The sequence below is a fragment of the Mytilus californianus genome, unplaced genomic scaffold (genome assembly GCF_021869535.1).
Source record: "Mytilus californianus isolate M0D057914Y unplaced genomic scaffold, xbMytCali1.0.p SCAF_3, whole genome shotgun sequence".
Taxonomy (NCBI): Eukaryota; Metazoa; Mollusca; class Bivalvia; order Mytilida; family Mytilidae; genus Mytilus; species Mytilus californianus.
This window is the reverse complement of record NW_026262679.1, coordinates 31982196-32004870: the sequence shown is the minus strand read 5'-3', so window position 1 is coordinate 32004870 and position 22675 is coordinate 31982196. Positions and strand designations below refer to the sequence as shown.

The following is a 22675-nucleotide window of genomic DNA, read 5'->3' as shown; positions in this document are numbered from 1 at the left end:
CTGGAAAGTTTTCTCATTGGCAATCGAACCGCGTCTTTTAACTTTTTTTTTGTTACGCTTGGGCGTTTACGCAACATGTTTTATTTTAAAAAGTGATACTAATTTATGCTCCCTGAAATTTTTAGGCTTATCATGTACTCATACACTCTAATAATGACGGAAAGACTTCGTAGTATATTTTGTACAGCAATGTCTTGAACACCAAATGAGAACAGTTGTTTTTTTACTTAAAAAATAATCATTTTAGTGTTGTATTAAACTTTAAATACGCGATTTTATTTTATGATAACCCTCAAAATTCTATAAGAAATAGTTTAACAGTATTATTATAATAACCTTAATATATTTAGTAAGATGTTCAGTAACGTTAATTAATAAACTTGTTTGCTTTATGAACAAGCTTTCCAAAAAAGTTAAAATACCATTTTGTTTTTTTAAGTCAATGACTAGTGTTTCTACAATAAACAATATATTTGATACGAAATTTAGTAAAGGTTTTGATGAATCGATTATTGTTTGCTTAACGTACAGTCGCAACTATTTCATGCAAGTTCAATCTGACAAGGCCATGGTCGAACCTGTCTAGTCAAGTAACAAACGAAACATCCATTATAGTTGTATCATTACGATTCTAGGGATATTATAAATTTGGTTTGAACTGTAACAGAGTTTCGAAGGAGTATTTTTTAATTTTTCATACATGTATGTTCTCTATTATAAGGCAACTAATACGGATAAGAAACAAAGTTAACATAATTTTTAAGTATCCGCTTACTTTTGAGCCTCAAAATAAAGTAACAACTATTTGGAATCCAATAACATCAATGGTACAAAATGTGTAGGACTAGATGTACAATTCGACAATGAATGTCTCTTTAGTGAAGATTGGTTGATGTCAACATATTTGAAAATCCAAGACATAATACAAACGTTGGAGAGCTGATGTACTAGCTGTTTGTGCTTGTCCAAAATCAGGAGCCTGTAAAATCAGTGGTTGTCGTTTGTTGTTGTTTATTATATTTATTTTTCGTTTATTTTTTTGTACATAAGTCAGGCCGTTAGTTTTCTTGTTTGAATTGTTTTACTTTTGTTATTTCGGGGCCTTCTATAGCTTAAAATGAGGTATGGGTTTTCCTCATTGTTGAATGCCCTACGGTCAAGTATAGATGTTAACTTCTACGTCAGTTGGTCTCTGGTGGAGAGTTGTCTCATTGGCAATCATACCACATCTTCTTATTTTAACAGAAAAAGAACAAAATGTATAGCCAAACCCATCTAAGGCAAACGTTCCTTGTACCATGCCAAACCCTTTCGGTCATCGGGGTAATTGTTCATTAATACTGATGAGAAATAGCAATTGCTGCATTGTTAAAATAAAAACTTTTTATTCGTAAATTAGTTGGGATATATTAGCTCTATCTGCTAGAACAGCTGACTAAATGTTGAGAAAAAGAAAATAATTTCACATTGGTGATAGTGACCAATTTAATACCTTCATTATGTTTATCTGAATGTTTTAATCTTAAGGATGTGAGACTGTTTGTATGTAGTGTGTGCATATCTTTCAGACTGGGTTGAATGTTCACGTTCTCTTATACAGCATGGATGGTTGCACTCTAGTATAGTTTGTATTGAAATTCGAAATTTTCCACTTGTAAATATTTGCAATCGTAGTATAATGCTATTTATCCAGGATTCATCAATTGTACCACTGTTATAAGATAGTTTTTAACTAAGGTATCTGCAGTTTAAACTTTCATATGTTACGGCACATCACAAAATATTTAAACAAACGTATGTTCGAACATCGAGAAACAGACCAGCGACAACATCAACGCTATTACCGTTTAGCATCATTAAGGTCAAAGGTAACGAATTCGAAACAATTATCGGCTGCATCGTAACAAATTACAAATTCAAATGGTTTCCATTAGGTCGGTAATAGTAAACTTGAAGGAACCTTAAAAGCAGAATTCATTAGAATAATTCAATTGAACTTTGATTCCAATTGGGTCCAATGGTTTTGAAGTTTAAGTTTTTCAAAATGTTTAACGACGGTGACTGTCGCCAACTTATGTGAAAAACTTGTATTACCCTTAGGGTCAGGTGAGCTATAAAAGCCTCCACTTGTCAAACACGAAGCAAAAGTTAATCGCCTGTGAAAGTATGTCATGGCAAAACATGGTTTAAATTAACCTTAGCTTTAGTCACAAATCAGAGTATCAATGTCAATCTGATAATCTTTGCCCTGAAACATCCACTCTTAATCGTAAATCACAAAGATAACGAGACATAATCTATTCTTCCTCCGGACAAGAATGTTATATGTACATATAAATATTAGATTTTATTGATAAAATAAACATACTTATTTCTTCATTTATATGAAATTTGTTTTTTCTTGTTTATTTTTAGTTATAAAATCTTACGTTTAAAATTATTCATGTATATATAGTAAGATGGGTTATCTTTTTTTTTGTGAATATCCTGTATAAATGTTGGACCGCCTTTCATGTTTTACGAATCCAAAACGTCAAGAATGATGAGAATTTGATCTATACAAAAGTTGGACTCGGGCTTTCGAACTTTAATCATAGAAAATATGCATGAATTGTAGCGCAACTTGTGAGGTTTTCAAAACAAAGTGTCTCGTAAATTTATTCCAACAAAAAACTCCTCTTTGTACCAATGTTAATATACAAACTTTTGTTTCAAAAAATATTATGAACAATGAAACTTTACGGACAGAAAGTGGCACTTATGAGTTCTCTTTCATTTGCAAGGCTTCGTTGAAGTCGTTTCTCAGGTTTATGTTTTTCTAGTTATTTTACAATTTTCCTGTATAGTACAACCAACCTGTATGGGATTATCTAGGTGTATTTGTTCTAGTTGTTTTACAGTTATCCTGTATGGTACCACCATCCTATATGGGTTTATCTAGGTGTATTTGTTCTAGTTGTTTTACTGTTATCCTGTATGGTACCACCATCCTATATGGGTTTATCTAGGTGTATTTGTTCTAGTTGTTTTACTGTTATCCTGTATGGTACCACCATCCTATATGGGTTTATCTAGGTGTATTTGTTCTAGTTGATTTACAGCTATCCTGTATCGTACAACCAACCTATATGGGTTTATCTAGGTGTTTTTGTTATAGTTATTTTACAACTTTCCTGTATAGTACAACCAACCTAGATGGGATTATCTAGGTATATTTGTTCTAGTTGTTTTACAGTTATCCTGTATAGTACCACCATCCTATATGGGTTTATCTAGGTGTATTTGTTCTAGTTGTTTTACTGTTATCCTGTATGGTACCACCATCCTATATGGGTTTATCTAGGTGTATTTGTTCTAGTTGTTTTACTGTTATCCTGTATGGTACCACCATCCTATATGGGTTTATCTAGGTGTATTTGTTCTAGTTGATTTACAGCTATCCTGTATCGTACAACCAACCTATATGGGTTTATCTAGGTGTTTTTGTTATAGTTATTTTACAACTTTCCTGTATAGTACAACCAACCTAGATGGGATTATCTAGGTATATTTGTTCTAGTTGTTTTACAGTTATCCTGTATAGTACCACCATCCTATATGGGTTTATCTAGGTGTATTTGTTCTAGTTGTTTTACAACTATCCTATAAAGTACAACAAACCTATATTGATTTACTAAGGTGTATTTTTGATAGTTCTTTTTACAACTATCAGCCTGGGTGCATTGGTAGTATGTAATGATAAATAGATTTATACATGAACTTTTCTATATCGATCCGGGTATCATCCCAAGACCCCCATATCAGCCCGAAACGTTAACATTCATGTATTTTTTAGTTGTTTTACAACTATCATGTATAGTAAAACCAACCTATATGGGTTGATCTATTTATTTAGTCATGAAATGAAACAGTGTGTTCATTTGATTAATGTATGTTCTTAATGCTTCGTTCATGCTGTACATTGCGGTATACATTTATCTATACTTTAACTTTGCGGATATCTGTTTCTATGTTTACTATTTTGTTGTTTACACCAAGATGTCGTTAAATGAAATTGGATACCCTGCGTTGTTCATGCTTTTCAATAACATATGATCAAATAGCTGAAAGCCCCTCTCCTAAATTATTGAAAACTATTATTCTGCATTAACAATTCATTGTAATAACTTGGTGTAAATTAGATACACCCATTCTGGCTACCGCCCTCAAGGAGAATCTAATAGTACAGTGATTTATCTAAGAAATGAATGCTTCTTTTTGTAATTCTATTTAAGAATTGAATGCTTCTTTTGGTAAATTTATTGGGGGTGTAAAAGCGTTGACCGAAGTACATTTTGTATCAAGCGCGGAAGCGCTTCATTCTAAAAATGTACGCACGGTCAACGCTTTTACAACCCCATGAAATTACTAAAAGAAGCATTCAATACTTATAATTAAATTTTTTCACGATTACTATCATTTTTTTTCTTTTATTTACCGGTGCACTTTATTGTGGAAACGTGTGTCATCATGTATGTTACAATTCATGAAATTCATTTTGAAATGAAGAATGACGCGAGATTGCTGTTAGCCAATCCAAATAACGTATAATAATGAAACATACATCTAATGTAATTATTAGGTTGTAAAAGTGTTGACCGAGCCACATTTTATATGAAGCGCGGAAGCGTTTCATTCTAAAAATGTGTGCACGATCAACACTTTTACAATACACTATCAAATTACTAAAAGAAGCATACATTTCTTATAATTACATTTTTATTCTAAGACCACGAAAAAAAAAGTTTTATCAAGTTTTTCTTTGATTTACCTGTGCACTTTTTTGTGGAAACACGTGTCATCACGAATGTAACATTCATTTTGATATGAAAGTAAATTTTTGACTGACGCGCAATTGTTGTTAGCCAATCAAACTAAATGATTCTCGTGAAACATACATGTAATGTTATTATTTTAATTTATACTGCACTCGTTCTATTTGAGCAGTCAAAATGCGTTGACTGTATATTTCTTTGTCATATACAGTCACTATACTGCGCTCGTTCTATTTGAGCAGTCAAAATACGTTGACTGCATATTTCTTTGTCATATACAGTCACTATACTGCACTCGTTCTATTTGAGCAGTCAAAATGCGTTGATTGTATATTTCTTTGTCATATACAGTCACTGACCCGATATCGCTTTTCCTCATGAATATTTAAATAGTAGAACCGCAACTATATTTAAATATTCATGACGACCGCTTCAACTTGTAGCGTTGAACGACTCAAACTTATTTGTTTTACAATTGTTGGAAAAACATATTTCACTTGTTAATATTTTTTGTTTAAAACTATAAATCATTATGTTTATGCCTATTGTTGATATTTTAGTCCATACTCGAACGAATTCGTTCGCCATCGTTTGGTTTCAACAGGTAATGTACATTTCATTGTGTTGTATATTTCTCCGCCAGATGCGAGTATAAAAAAGAAGATGTGGTATGATTGCCAATGAGACAACTCTCCACAAGAGACCAAATGACACAGAAATTAACAACTATAGGTCACCGTAAGGCCTTCAACAACGAGCAAAGCCCATACCGCACAGTCAGCTATAAAAGGCCCCGAAATGACAATGTAAAACAATTTAAACGAGAAAACTAACGGCCTAATTTATGTACAAAAAATGAACGAAAAACAATTATGTAACACATAAACAAACGACAACCACTGAATTACAGGCTCCTGACTTGGGACAGGCACATACATACAGAATGTGGCGGGGTTAAACATGTTAGCGGGATCCCAACCCTCCCCTAACCTGGGACAGTGGTGTAACAGTTCAACATAAGAACGAACTATAAAAATCAGTTGAAAGAGGCTTAACTCATCAGATGGATAAAAATACAAATAATACAAATACAAATACAAGTGGACGTGGCCGGGTACTTGTACATCCAAACAACAAACAACAAAAAGACACTAAATACAGATCTGAGAGTACTCGCAGTTACTGACAGCTAGTTCAAAGCCAATAACAACTAATAAAAAAAATCATGCATCTAAGACTAAATTATCAATCCATACACATCCAACATCCAATGGATTTAGTGTAAAGACGTCATAAACAGTCGGAGAAAAACATGACCTTGTGCAATGCCAAGATACAGGTATCGACAGATTGTAGATCCATGAATGTGTATATGTATATAACAATAATACCTAGTTTGTTTTTATTTTACTGGTAACAAAATCAATATTAGTACCAATAAAAACAATATTTAATGATCTAACTACAGTGTTGAATTAGTAACCTTTTAGAATAAGTTTATTTAAAGGATCGATAAGTGTACCAGGATCGTTTCTAAATTTCCAGGCACGGTAAACAATATTGCCGTAAAAATGAGGATGTGCAATCCCGTTTGAAATAAGTTTTCTACAGGTACAACCAAACTTCAAAACCAAATCTTTATATCTGTGGAAGAATTAAGTAAAGGTTTTAAGTAATTTGTGGTAACGAAATCCCTGGCTTAATAATTTACCAGTAATACATAGATTACGTTCGTTAAAATCAAAAACGTCACAACAGACACGGGCATAGCGAACGAGTTGTGAAATATAAACACCGTACGATGGTGCCAAAGGAACATTACCATCTAAAAAGGGAAAATTAACAATAGGGAACGACAAATCGTCCCTTTTGTCGTAAATTTTAGTGTGGAGTTTCCCGTGTAATACCGAAATATCTAAATCTAGGAAAGGACAGTTGTTACCGTTTAAATTTGATTTATTTAAAGTAAGTTCCTTTGGGTAAATTTCGGCAGTATATTGACAAAGTTCTTGATTATCTAACGAAAAAATATCATCAAGATAACGGTAAGGGTTGTTGAATTTATCAATTAAATGCAATTTAGACGGTTCTTTACTGAGTTTGGTCATAAACTGTGATTCATAACAGTACAAAAACAAGTCTGCTATTAAAGGGGCGCAATTAGTGCCCATAGGAATACCTACAACCTGTCGATAAACTTTTCTGCCGAAACGTACATAAATATTATCAAGGAGAAAATTAACAGCTTCAATCATCTCATCACACCTCCAGTAAGTATATCTAGCATATTTACCTTTCTCATTAGAGAAGAAGGCTTTAAATGAGTTGCAGCAAATATATTTGCATTCAGATTTACCAAACGACCATTTAATTAAATAGTCAAATTTTTGTTTGATAAGATTGTGTGGAAGTGTAAAAGTGGAAGAGTAGAAAAGTCAAAACTGTCAACAGAATCAAAAGGACCATCAAAAGCACGTAATTTATCTAAAACATCAAAAGAATTTTTTACACTCCAAAAATAGTTCATTCCACTATTTTCATATATTTTATTGCAATAGTTTCTGATAAGCACTTTGCTAGTAGTTAAGGAACTTGTTAAAAACACTGAAAGATTAGTTGTAGAACACTAGAGGCCTAGATGAAACGATATTTTACTGGTTTTTTGTGTAGTTTAGGTAACCAATATATAGTAGGGACCTTCAAATGTTCAGAAGAAGCCTTAAGCTGTGATGTGGTTATGATATATTTGTTAACAATATGACTCTCTGTGGGGCACATGGACTTGAATGTAGATGAATTAAAAATTTCATTCCCAAGAACGTCCGTGTAGTATTTACGGCATACCACCACCACATTGTTGGCTGCTTTGTCGGCCGGTACAACACAAACCGCTTTGAAAGTTCTTGAAATTCATTTCTTATTCTGGAAATAGGCGTATTATGTACTCTATTATTTACTTCTAAATTATTTTCAAAATGTGATATTCTATTATATACCACATTCATTCATTTATTTAAATAAAAATCAAGAGATTTTTTATCAGATTTTTCCCGTTTACACCAATTTTTACAAAACGAGGAAAGAGCATCTTTGGTGACCTGACGACACTGTTTCCAATCTATTTAAGATAGAGGACGATATTTTGGTCCTTTTTTCAAAAAGTTTTTAACCTCTCTTTCCTGGGCGATATTGAGGTCCGCCGTAGTAACATGGCAATAGGGAACATATCTAAACTTCGACGATTCACAGTTTCAAGTTAAAGGAGTATTATTTTCTACATTGACGTCTGATGTTACCGGCGTACAATTAAAAATTAAACTTCTGCTGGTTTTTTTTGTATGTGTATGAAATAAAAAGGTGGTTCTGTGTTATCAAAATAGAGAGGTATGAAGTTTTGAACGGTAGAGTCATTAAATATACTAGATAAGTTGATAAAATCAATACCTCTGCTTATATATTTAATTTTTAGAAAATGACGTTTATGATCTTCAGGTTTGTCGATACGCGGGAACAGCCTATGGTGGCAAAAACCTGTAATTCTACGCGAATATTCATACAGCGGGCTGAAGAAAGAGATTGTGTCACACTCCCTGAAAATATCATGTAATTTACTAATTGGTATTTGACTCAGTTTACATAATAATTGATGCCTACCATTGTTTTTAAATGTAGATAGGAGATTACCAAGTGTATAATTTATACGATGTTTAATTCGTTGATTTCGATTGATACGTTTGCCATGAGACCTATTATTTCGTTGTCTTTTATCCATAATATTCATGATATCAATAGAAGAAGTTGTAGATATGTTCCCTTGTCCAGGTATATTGTCATTTAGACCCAGGGGATAAGCTGTTTGAAGTCGTTTAATCCAAGACAGTTCGATAATTTTACGGGAATCTTCAAATTGTTTATGCGATTGCCCTTGTTATTTCTGGATCGTTTCGAGCGGTTGAAATCTAATAAGTTTAATATTGTGGTTGTGTTTACCTAAATGTTGATAAATTATACTTTTGAATTTCTTAGGTTTTCGGAAGCGGTATGGATGTTCCTGTGTTCGTTTAAAAAACTCCCGTCCTGTTTGTCCTACATATTGTATACCACACTTTGGTTTTGTTCATGTAACCAGATAAATGAGGCTTTGGGTTTTTCATGTAATGTCACAGGAAAAGGAAAGCGAAAAAGCTCTCCCGTTCACTGTTGACCTTACAGTATTATCAGAAGATAATCTAGATCAGGTTTGTCATTTTCTGGCATTGCACGGAAATATTTGTGGATATCCACGTGCATTTTTATTGAATAATCTGGCTGCAGCAGCATTGCCACCTTTGACACAATTATAAAAAGTGCTAAATTTAGATGGGGAATTTTGATTGACGGCGGTTGAATTAATATTTGGAATGAGGTTTTTAGAGCACGTGAATATCCTTGAAGGATTATTGTATAATGTTTTCTTTCCATTTCGTAAAATCATGATTAATTAAAGTGTAATGAGAAGAATAAATGAGGCCGAAAGTCATAACATTGAATAAGAGTTACAATAACAGAATATATGAACAATTTATAAAACAGTCGAAGAATTCTTATAAGAACTATATTGAACAGCCCGACAAAATGACGTCAGTAAAACAAGACAGACATATAACAAACATTGGTCCGAGAAAACAGTTATGACGTAGTGAATTTATCTAAAACAGAAAACAACAAAATTATTTAAACAAAAATTAGCACCTGCTCTATCCAAAAAATATTTTTAAAGTGTAGTGTATTAATTTTGGGACACATTATATATCAAAATTATAGAAAAATAAAAAAACTTCACTCAATTTAAGGACAATTTTAGGTTATATAGTCTGACAGATTCAGATCTAGACATACTAATTGTTGACCTCTTTCAAACTGGATCAGATCACTAACTTACGTAAAAATTATTATAAACTGTTTTTACATGTAATCTAAACTCCATATTACTATATAGTGCATAAAATATAAGGCCTTTTTAAAGGGAAATTTTACCCAATATTCAAATCAAATAAATAACAATAACCCAATAAACAACAATTAAAATGTTTTATCTAGATTGCAGTATAAAGACAATAATAGTGTATTGACTTGACATATCAACAATATAAGGATTCGGCCCGAAACGGGTAAATAGCTCGGCAGAGCCTCGCTTTTCCCCGTTTCTAAGCCTCATCCTTATATCGTTGATATGTCAAGTCAGTACACTATTATTGTCTATATAACAACACGTGTTACTTTACATTTGACGTAAAACTTTATATCGACTTATCTCAAGGTAAGTGCCAAGCAACAATAATTTTACAATATAGACCAACTGTTTATCCAAAAGGAATACATTTTACTGGATTATCTCGATCACAGGGGTCATTATCTTATTCGTAATATCCAACAAACCGTTTGGATTAGATATGATTAAACAAAACCATTTAGATATTTAGATATTTCGCTTTTCAATGATGTATTACATGTTGGAAATACACTGAGATGTATGTCAAGATTTATTGACTCAATCAATGATTGAAAGTCAGATGTCACCATCCGCAACTGTTATTTTTTCGCATTTAATATACCATATTTAACATATCTACAAGCAGACATATATATATGACTCAAACTTCAAAATACACAAGTCAATACGAACTGAGGAGGTACTATGTATGAAGGTTATTTTTGGTGGGTGCGTGGGAAATAGCGTACAATCCTAACTTTCTTGTAACGAACGTCGCATTGGTCAAGCGCCTTAAATTTTCTTTTAATTATCTACTGACAGCCGAAATCGTCCATGCAGAAAGGCATCAGTGTCTGAGCAGAAAGTTAATGAACCAGGGTTATGTCAAAGAACGTCTCGTCCTTTTTCTAAAAAAAAGTTCATCGGAAGATACCAAGACCTTGTTCATAAATATTCCGTATTAACTTCACAAATACTACATGATGGTCTTGAAGTATAGATTCAAGGTACTGACGACGTTGTTTATTATCTGAATCTCGTGTTATCCTATAGTATTCTTTTTATTTGTCTTTGTATATTTTAACCTTTACTGCTTAGTTCATTTTTGGTGTATACTTTTGGCGTGGCTAGGTATTTATACATCCCGCCATTGTGTTATTAGAAAACTATGGTCATTTTTATATTTTCGTCTTTCATTTTTGCTTATGTAATTTGTCTATAGAGTGTCTATATGCCGTTTTGTTTTTCTTTGTTTAAATAGTTATTTATTTTAATAGTGATTAAGATTCAAACACAATGTTGACTGCTTTACCCCAATTTGTGACATTTTTACCTATTATATCTGTTTGTTTTGCTAACACATTGTTGTCAATATAATGGAATGCTATATATGACTGTCATACAAGTGAGAGGTTTTGCTAGCTATAAAACCAAGTTTACCTGATTAAATGGGCATTTAAAAAGTCAGAATGCGAATATATATGTTCAAACTCTTTTAGGTAGTTTTATAGTAACAACAAACAAAAGAACTAGGTCAATTGGACCTGCTTTGATACTATAACTGCCCTTGAATTTTTACTAGATAACATTTTTGTTCGCTATGGAAATTCCGTGTATCGTCAAGTTATTGGAATTCCCATGGGGACTAACTATGCACCACTTATTGCGGACCTGTTTCTGTATTGGTATGAGTTACAATTTATGACTAAAATCAGCAAAGACCCATCGAAACAACATCTGATTCAAAAATATAATAACACTTTTAGATATTAAGATGATATATTGGCTCTCAATAATGACGACTTCAGTATGTACACTAAAGAGATTTATCCTGCCGAACTGACTTTAAATAAAGCTAATACTAACAATGAACACTGCCCTTTCCTGGATCTTGATATCTATATTTTTAACGGGAAGCTTAATACCAAAATTTATGACAAAAGAGATGATTTTTCATTTCCTATTGTTAATTATCCATTTTTAGATGGTGACGTTCCCTTGTCACCATCTTAGGGTGTTTATATATCTCAACTTGTTCGATTCGCTCGTGTATGTAACAACGTATTTGATTTTAACGAAAGAAATCTCTGTATTACTGAAAAATTATTACACCAGGGTTTTCGATATCACAAAGTAGTCAAAACATTTACTAAATTTTATCATCGGTACAAGTACATCATTCGTAAATATAAATTAACGTGCAGATATGGAACGCGGGAACCACATTAATAGATAATCACAGTTCATCGGGGATAATGATAGTTTATCGGTCGATCATTATAGATAGTCGGCGTAAAGTATAATTTACGGTCGCCCATCATAGATGATGTGATCAAGGTGACTCGCGCGCAGATAATAATAGTTACTTTTTTAATAATGCATTAACGGTCGTAAACTCGAAAACTTGAATTAAAACCAGAATTGCTTGCCGATTGTAAAATCGATTTTGATTGGCGGTCAACTTTTTTCAACTGTTATTATGTTATTTAAGGACATAGTTACTGTAATTTGTAATACTAATTCTCATTACTCCTAAATATATAAACATGAATCAGGCGATATTCCTCAAATTCCTTGACAGGTCAACGTCAAAAGACTAAGGTAGCCTGTTGTCACCTGGCATTTATTTTTTGACCCCATGTGCCTATAAATTGCGTTTGTGTTATGGGGAAGGAGGTTTTTGAAATTGAATTATCGCTTCTAGCAATTACCGAAAATAACTATCCGAGCACAGTTACAAAACCCTGTGACAGAATGAAACAGTATGAAAAAATATCTACAGGACAACAAAGGCAGTCTGATTAGACACAGCCCCTACTAACGGCGGTGGATAGTAGGGGCTGGGTCTAGTTACGCAATGTGGTTTTCAATTGTTAGTCCAAGTGCTTTAATCTTGCTTGTCCAAATAATTATGACATCTTGTGAGGCTAGTTGTATGCTCCAATTGAAGTGGTATTATATTTTGTGGTAAATGTATCTGTCCGTCTTCTTATCTGTTTTTCAATCCATTCCTAATAGGGTTATAGTTTTTAAAGTAGTTTAGGGTGACGTTGTAGTCACTTCAACTTGAAAATAATTAATAAATGTTCCTTATGATGTGTTCTTTCTAATTTGCAATTCAAATTAGGGCTTTGACTCCTTTTTCATGCTTCTGGTATGCGGTAAACGATTGCAAAATAAGGAACAAGAAGTCACACCAAAACCAAAAAGCACAAAACAGCCCAAGGCCACCAATGGGCATTCTACACAGCCAGAAATCCAGAAGCCAGAGGCTGGCTTGAGTAGGCCCCGAAACACTTATGTATACTATTTCAGGAAAATGGCGCCACTCTACACTCCGAAACAAAAGATATGAACCAAAATGAAAAAAAAAAAAAAAACAAACATACAAGACTAACAAAGGCAAGATATTCCTGACTTAGGACTGGCGCAAAAAATGCTGTCGCCTTAAACATGTTTACTTTCGTGAGATACCAACCTTCCCCCTATAATATAAAAAAGAAGATGTTATTATATAAAAAATAAGATGTGGTATGATTGCCAATGAGACAACTCTTCACAAGAGACTATTACATTTTAATAAACTTTAAAAAAAAAAAAACCTTTAAATATCCCTTATGAATTTTAAAATAAAACTATACTTAAAAAAAAAGTTAATGTTTAAAACATATAAAATTCATCAAGAGTAGACCGGACGGAAAACTATAATTTTCTAAAGAAGACGAAATTGTAATACCACTTGCGACCTGGGAGTAGATCAAATGGGAGTAGACACACTTGGATGTTACCATTTTCAGTACCTGCTAATACCTAAAGTTATCTAATCAACTTAAATATGATTTTATGGTATATATACTGTTTTGTTCTGTAAATTATTTTTTTTAAAGCCGTGGGCTCTGATGTAGTTAAAATGTTCAGAAATACAAGTAGGAGGTAAACAAGTAAATTATTCAACATAATTAATAAAAATTTTCAAAACTGTCTGAACCAAGTATAATGAACAGTTCTTGTTGTATAGGCAATATAACTGTTCCAAAGTTAATCACAGCTTGATTTTTGACCGTAAACTTCTGAGCTATCCTTAAATATAAACATCTGATCTGAAGAAAAATCAAACTACAGTTGGGGGCAGAAATCTGAATTGAATGCAAGACATAAACAGCAGTGCTTTAGTACTTCAGTATATCAGATGAAATAAGAGTAATGATACCAAGAATGCAATGAATACATAAAATTGCGTCTGTTTGGGGTTATGAGTTTCGTCCCGTTTACACTGGTTGAAATGTGATTATTTGCAATGGGTATTATAAGTAGGCTTCGCATATGAGGAGGTGACATACCGAAACACTATTCGAATAGAAAAGCTAATAGCACTGTTTTATATAGTTAGGTGCATAGGCATACATGTTAAACTAAGGAAATATAAGTGAAAAAAAAGTTATTAAATCAAATTGTAATGATAGCTTTTGAGGGACCAGCATTTAAAAATGTTACATTTAGGTATAAGCAATTTAATGTAATATATTAATATAACATAAACGTTTGGTTTTAACATTTTGTACTTTCAATTTTGATGATTACTTCTCTGAAATCATAAATGTTGCATATACACTGCATAGTAAAATCACCAACACAAATAATATAATTGAGATTTCACCTGAAAATATGCAAAAGCATGGATGAATAAAAGTAGATGTCAAAAAGTAGTATTATTTATACAAATGTTGTATGATACATAATGTTCATGAAAGGGAAACTTCACTTAAACAGGTTTGCAGCAGATTATAAGCCAATGAGCCCCCCTTTAGAGTGAGATCCAGTATGTTGATATAGACGGCATCAAATACTGTTGATCAACACCAGTAAAGACTTAAACTTGTAACTTTTTTTAAAAGTCTATACCAAAAACCATATCATAATACACTAAAAGACAAATTTAACCGTTTACAAATGCCAATATACCAGCTCTATAAGGAAATTCCTTTTTTGACTTAAACTGACTCTCTCCCTTTTGGTCCGGTCACCTGCCATGGAAATCAACATATCTTTTTTTTTACAAATAGCACCCTATCGTTATTCCCTATCATCATTAGAGTTGATTTCATAGTATTTATTGAATGATTTGCACTATACAATCCTTATTTAAATTGTAAAAAGACATCCAAGGTCAGCAAGAATAATGGTCTTACTTATTGATTCCATATACCCAGTTGATAAATAATTACATATATGTGTGCTCAAATATTAAATACTCATTGGGTGTTGACACTTAATTTTTTTTGTGGTAGGGGTGAGTAGCTGAGGTGTCATACCCTGTCCTATATTGTTTGACAAAAAAATACCATTATAGCTTCATTACACTATTTCATGGAGAATAATAAAAGATTACATAATTAAGAATATTAAGCATTTCAGATAGTATATAACCTATGATATCATCATATATTTAATCTTAATTTCTCAATCTTAGCATATGTTATGTTGCTTATGATAATAGTGACATATTGCAATGATTACCCCTGACACTCATCACAAAGTAGTCCCCGATCCCCAAAGACTTTGACTTTAATGCAAAACTTTGAAGGATTAAAGGTGGTCCCTCATAACCTCCACCTTTGTAGCTCAAAACGCTTAGCAAGTATGATACATTTATTACTGTATTCAAATACATCCTACAACTATTACATATTATACAATCATGTGTATCAACGTGTATAGAGTACCGTAGTTGCCTAGTCCTCTAAGTGCTCCATCTGCAAAGATCACTAGTCTGTCAACTGTAGTTTGTGAGTTTATACCCTCCCCGGGGCAAGTGCATGGTACCAAAATGTCTCTGGTTATTTTTATGTACTCTAGGTTCTTCCAACAAAAAGAATGGCAACATTGATATAGGCAAGAGTGTTAAAGGCGGTGTTAAACACCATAAATCAATCAACCATCAATGTGCAAAATCATTGTACATTATCAATGTTCATCTGTAAATTCAATGGAATTATATGGGAACTAGCAAATTACAGATACACCTCAAAATTCAAATATATATTACTTGTACTACCTTAAGACAGACAACATTGCCATTGTGATTACTGGGGTCCAAATTTGAGGGCTCTTACGTGTGTAAAAATGCTCAAAATGATCTTAAATTAACACCATTCCTGTTTCAAAGGATGTTGAACTCATTAAAGAAGGAAGATCCCTAGCGACAACAGTTTTCTGATCGAAATCTAAGTTCATACGTACATGTTATAAACGAATATTTTTTTAGTGATAAACATTCGGTTTTTCAATGAGTTAAATGAATGGTCATATACTGTAATAATAAGGACACTTGTCTAGTTTTTAAAATTAACTAATGTCTTGTAGATTAATATTGGTTATCTATAGCGTTAGATTGCTGTCTAATTGGCGTGAATCTAACATGATCTATTCCAATAACCATGTATTTTCCGGTAGTTGTGTTTGCTTTTGATTTTGATTTGAATTTAACATTCAAGCTTCGAATGTTTATCTTATAGTCTACTATTATTATTGTGTGGAGAATGTAAAATTGGCACTCCATGCTGTTCTACTACTGCAATACAATACAAATTTTACATTTGGATTAACTAGTGTATTTCAGAGTAAACATCTCCACCAAAGCGCTCTATTGACTAATCTACTTATGTAACCAACTATGACAAATGCAAATTTTTGTAGAAAATTGCCAACAGAACAATCTCAGTTTAGAGACTATTGAGTGAAGAATAATGGTACGTGTGGTCTTCATATTTACCATTTTACATTCGAAAAAAGGAATGACATTGGTAACAAAAAGCAAATGCGTTTCATTAGCATATTATGATTGCTGTATTTAAAGTATGCATGACCTGCCATTTCTCTTCTGTCACAAATGCACACTCTGTTTGCAGAGTATAAACACAAAGAATTATTTCAGCTTCAAGGATTATTTCAGTGTAATAATTTTATTAAGAAGATGTGGACGTGTGATGCTCCATATCCACTGAAAAATGTTTAAGTTACAAACTAATATATTTACAGCCTGACACTTCACTCGGTTGCACATAATTCAAATAACAATAGTACGCAAATTGTAATTGACCGAATTAAGAGACGTTTTGATTATACTTCGCTTATGATCACGAGGAAAAAGACTGATCGCATCATATAACGTAGATTTAAATTTTGAAGTTCATTTTTTGTTTTGTGTTTTAAACAGAAATATTTCATACTAGTTTTTACAATGTGATATGAACCATCCATATTTCATGTTCGTCAATGTAGTTTCACTTTAAATCAATTACAGATAAATGTCACAAAAAAGAAATTACAAATATAGAGTTAAATAGTTATTGAAATCTTTGTTTGCACATTATCGGTAATGTTTGTAATTTTATACAAATTACAAAATGTATGCTTGTATTTTTTTTTAAGTTACACTAAAAAGAGTATTAAGAAAAAACTTTCTGTCTCGTCGTTGCTATTATGTCATCATATTGCCTTTATGATGCTCGTATTTTGGTTCGATATCTTCTACAATTTATTAGAACTCATCAACGAAACGATGCTTATATTTAATACTCCAGACGTGCGTTTCGTCTACATAGAATTCCTAAGTAGCGCTCAAATCAAATCACTTGGACGACAAAATCATTAACAACGTTAAAACCAAGTCATTAACGAAGTTGAAGACAATTGCAAACCAAACTTTCAACTTCATAATACACTTTCAAATTTCTCAGCATTAACATACCCTCTGCTTCATCGTTTGGCGTTTGCACATATCAGTTAATACGTTAATCTCGTCCATTTTAACACTTTACCTCATTAAAAGGGTTATACTTCTTTCATAAAAACTGCGCAACCACAGTTGTGAGGAATATTGATTGTAATTGACATACTACATAAATTTCACGGTCACCATCATCAATTGATCGACCGATGCATGTGTCGGTGTCTTAACACGCAAGCGACATGTGTTTGCGCATATCTTCAGATTCATATTGTACCAGAAATATGGTGTGGTCTGTCATATTACCGATGATGCCCAATGCCCGATTGTGACATTTTGAGCAAATATTGATTTGCATGCCCGGTGATAATTACATAGCAGGAGCCGCTTACCGTGTCGACGCACCCGGCCTCGTTCTTTTTGGAATTCATGCGTTTCTATCAGTATTTGCTTGTTCCCTGCTTTCGTGTCTTCTTAATCGATATATGAGATGTTAAGTGTTTTATGGATAATAATTGCAACTACCCTATCAATGCACTTACAAATGAAACATAATAAGAAAAGACGTTCTCTGTGAATACTTGGAATCAGGAAAAATACAACATTAAGACGATTCTTAGTATTGTACTTTGTTAAACTTATGAAAGTTAATGATAACTATAAATATATTGTATTGTTAATGCTGTAAAGTGATATGATGTTTTCGTATATAATCACTCCATCAGTATCATATACTCGTCCTTGGTAAATGTACATCGCAGGTGTTTTTTTTAATTTAATGACGCAATTGATAAATGTTTCGATCAAAATTTAGAACCTTAGCACAGCTGACATTTTTTCACATTCTAGTAAGTTGCATCTTTGTTAAATGAAATATTTGGTAATATTACCTTCTCTAATTCAGAATAGTGCGGGGTATAACAAAGTCACACTTATTTGCAAGTCATGCTCTGTTTATGCATTATACCCCCCCCCCCTTGCAAAAAAAAAATAAAAATACAAAAAATACAAAAAAAAAAAAAATCGCAGTCTTAAAATTTCATTATTCCAATATGTATACAAAGAGATGCGGTACGATTGCCGATGAGACAACTATCCAAGTGTGTTTAATCTCGCAGTTGTAACTTTCCAATACCCGCTTTTTAACATGCCTGAGGTACAATGCCCGAGATAGACATTTATTTTATTAAAACATAGTTTGGGTAAATTTTAGGATAGCATACCAATCATCTTAAAAATATTTATTTTATAATATATTGAGTGAAGTTTTCCAAGATGTTCTATGTACTTTTTTCGTTTTTATTTTTCTATCAGTTTTAACAGGTCTCATGTCTGCCATCCCTCTCTGGACCTTGTGTATGAGCTTCTAAAAATGAATATGTAGTCCTTGGAAATTGATGGAAATTTAAAGTGTAGTCCATTTTTGGTAATAGTCTTTTGGCGTGGCTCGGTACTTATACATTCCGCCTTTGTGTTTTTGTGTAATGGTCATTTGTTTAGTATTCTCGTCTTTTTTATTTTTGCTTATGTGCTTTGATTATATGCCATTTTGTTTTACTTTGTTGAAATATTTGTTTGTGTTTATAGTGATTAAGATAATAACACATGGTTGACTGCTGTACCTCAATTTTTGACATTTTTACCATTTTTGTCTGTTTTTATTTTGTTCACACATTGTTGTAAATATAATGGAATTTAATACGACTGTCATACAAGTGAGAGGTTTAGCTTGCTATAAAACTTCAGCTTCAGCTGGCCCTAAACAAAAATGTGTGCTAGTTCAGTGAAAATAGATGTCACACTAAACACCGAAACATTTAAATAAACTAGAATTAAAAAAACAAACAAGACTAACAAAGGCCAGCGGCTCCTGACTTGGGACAGGCGCAACAATGCGGCGGGGTTAAACATGTTTTGTGAGATCTCAACCCTTCCCTTATACCTCTAGCCAATGTAAAATAAACAAACACACAGCAATACGCAGAGTAAAAATCAGTTTTAAAGAAGACCGAGTCCAATGTCAGAATAGGTAACAGAAGAAACTAAACAAAATGACAATGATACATAAATTAGCAAAGGACTACTAACAGTTACTGACAGCCACTAGCTACTAGCTAGCTCCAGACCTCCATTTAACTGATTGAAAGATTATGTCTTCCTCATATGAAAATCAGTCACAATCCCTCCCGTTAGACGTTTAGTATCATGCCATTATAAAATATACGAGAAGAACATAACCCGTATCATGCCAACAACTGGTTTCAGAATAAATGTGTTTATTTCCGATGCAAAGAGTGAATCAATATCAATTACAAAAAATGCCATCTTTAATGTCCTTACATCAGTATCGTAACTATATTCCTTCTGAATAAGTCTGTTTAAAGGGTTGGTTAGCTTTTGAGGTGAATGACGACATTTTTGTGCTTTGAATATAATATTACCATAAAAGATTAGCTGTGAAATATCTGAACGAATAAAGGAGAGGCGAAAGATACTAACGGGACATTCAAACTCATAAGTCGAAAATAAACTGACAGCGCCATGGCTAAAAAGAAAAAGACAAACAGACAAACAATAGCACACAAAACACAACATAGAAGAAGTAAGATGCCTGCATGTTGTTTTATATTTACGAAGGATGTCCTTGTATCTATGATAAAATTTAGTAAATGTTTTGACTAGTTCGTGATATCGAAAACCCTGGTGTAATAATTTTTCAGTAATACAGAGATTTCTTTCGTTAAAATCAAAAACGTTGTTACATACACGAGCGAATCGAACAAGTTGAGATATATCTATATGTGGTAAAATCATACTGGGAAATTGCTTAACTCGCAAACAAGTTATTTGACAAAAGACAAAAAAAAAAACAAAAAAAAAACAAAGGCGGAAGATACCTTTGCAGATAACTATTGATCATAAACTGTTAACACAGAGATATGTCTCGCCTATTTGTTATTTTGATAATGCAAATATTGAAATTAAAATAGCAATACTTTAACATGTAGGTTATGCAAATATTCAAAATCAATGAACCATGACTGAAGGTACAGGGCTAAACAATCTCCATGGAAATGAGATGTGCCAATGCTAATACAACTGCAAACCAAATACCATTGACTTTTTATAAGTCTTTCCCTTAGCTTTAAACAAACCTAAACTTATAAACTATGTAGAAGTTTCAAAGTCAATGAACCATAATTAGGGGTTGGGGTTATATAATCTCCATAGAAATGAAACTTGCAAATGCCAATATATTTGCATACCGAATATCATTGACTTAACATTAGTGGTTTATCTTAAACTGACCTAATCACAAAATTATAAATGTAAACTAAGCAAAAGTTTCAAAGTCCATAGATCATGACTGAGGGGTAAGGACCAAATATTCGCCATGGAAATGAGATGTGCTAATGCTTATACAACTGCATACCAATTACCATTGACCTACCACTAACGGTTCTCCTTAAACTGACCTAATCACAAACTCAAACATGAAAACTAAGCAAAAGTTTCAAAGTCAATAGACCATGAATGAGGTGGCGAGGCCAAATAATCTTCATGGAAATGAGATATGACAATGATTATACAACTGCATACCAAATATCACTGACCTACCACTAGTGGTTCCCCATACCTAATTACAAACTAATACATGTAAACTTAGCAAAGTTTCCATGGAAATGAGATGTGCTATTGCTTAAACAACTGCATACCAATTATCATTGACCTACCACTAACGGTTCTCCTTAAACTGACCTAATCACAAACTAATACATGAAAACTAAGCAAAAGTTTCAAAGTCAATAGACCATGAATGAAGGGGCGGAGCCAAAATAATCTCCATAGTAATGAGATGTGTCAATGCTAATACAACTGCATACCCAATATCATTGACCTACCACTAGTGGTTCACCGTGAACTAGACCTAATCACAAACTTATACATTGTTGACGCCGCCGACGCCGGAAACAGCATACCTATGTCTTGCTTTTTGACTCCGACAAGGCGAGACAAAATCCTTAACATTTCATATACCGATTAAGGAGACACAAGTACAGGGAACAATAATAGACTGATGGAAGCGCATGAACTAAAAAAAGAACGAGGCCTTGTGCGCCGACACAGTAAGCTTCTCCTGCTATGTAAGTATCACCAGCCAGGCGAATCAATGGTCGATCAAAATGGCACAATCGGACATAGGTCACCATCGGTAAAAATTACAGACCACACGACTTTTCTTGGACAATATGAGTCTGAAGATATGAGACCGCAACAAAATGTCGCTAATGAGTTGAGACACCAACACATCTCATCGGTCAGTCAATTGATGTTAGTATACTTCATGTCAAAGTGCCATATTTTGATTGGTTAATACAGGGGAGATAATATTCTCTATCTCATGGCAAATACTCTAGTGCCCTTCACGGAGAAGCTTGATTTAGTGTGCGCTTTATTAAGTACGGATAGTTGGTATGTACAAGGCGTCATAGTATATCACTGTGAATTTAAATTTTAATAGAAAATAATAACAGAACATTCAGTATAATAAATGAAATAATACATATCTAAGAGGGTGATAGAGCAGATTGTTACCCCATGAAAAGACATTGTCAACCTTGGCTTCACCTCAGTTTACAATGTTTTCTAGGGGTAACAATCAGCTCAATCACTCTCTCAGCTATATGTTATTTATATAATGGTGACCATGAGACTTATGTAGTGTGTCGATTGTAATCATTATTCCTCTTTACTCTGTTCGCGCAGTTTTTGTGAAAGAAGTACAACCTCAATAATGAGATAAAGTGTTAAAATGGATAAGATTAACGTGTTAACTGAGATATACAAACGCCATACGATGAAGCAGAGGGTATGTTATTGCTGAGAAATTGAAGTTTAAAGCTTGTTTTGCAATGGTCTTCAGCTTCGTTAATGACTGGGTTTTAACGTAGTTAATTATTGGTACTTAACGTCGTTAATAGTTAGGTATTTATCGTCGTTAATGATTTGGTGTTAATTATTTGAAATTGATCGCCGTTAAAAATGAGGTATTTATCGTCGTTAATGATTAGGTATTGGTCGTTGTTAATAATTATGTATTTATCGTTGTTAATGACTTGGTATTTATCGTCGTTAATGGTTAAGTATTTTCGTCGTTAA

At 32.9% G+C, this 22675-nt stretch overlaps 1 protein-coding gene across 3 annotated transcripts in view; it reads left to right on the top strand.

Annotated features, from left to right (window-relative positions):
* The first annotated feature begins 10026 nt into the window (after window positions 1-10026).
* The window catches only part of LOC127734400 (ileal sodium/bile acid cotransporter-like), a 52768-nt gene continuing 40119 nt past the window's right edge, over window positions 10027-22675 (top strand). For all 3 annotated transcript variants that reach the window (XM_052244252.1, XM_052244250.1, XM_052244255.1), the window contains exon 1: window positions 10027-10113. The gene's annotated coding sequence lies outside the window, so the exon portion shown is untranslated. The remainder of the gene's footprint in view (window positions 10114-22675) is intronic.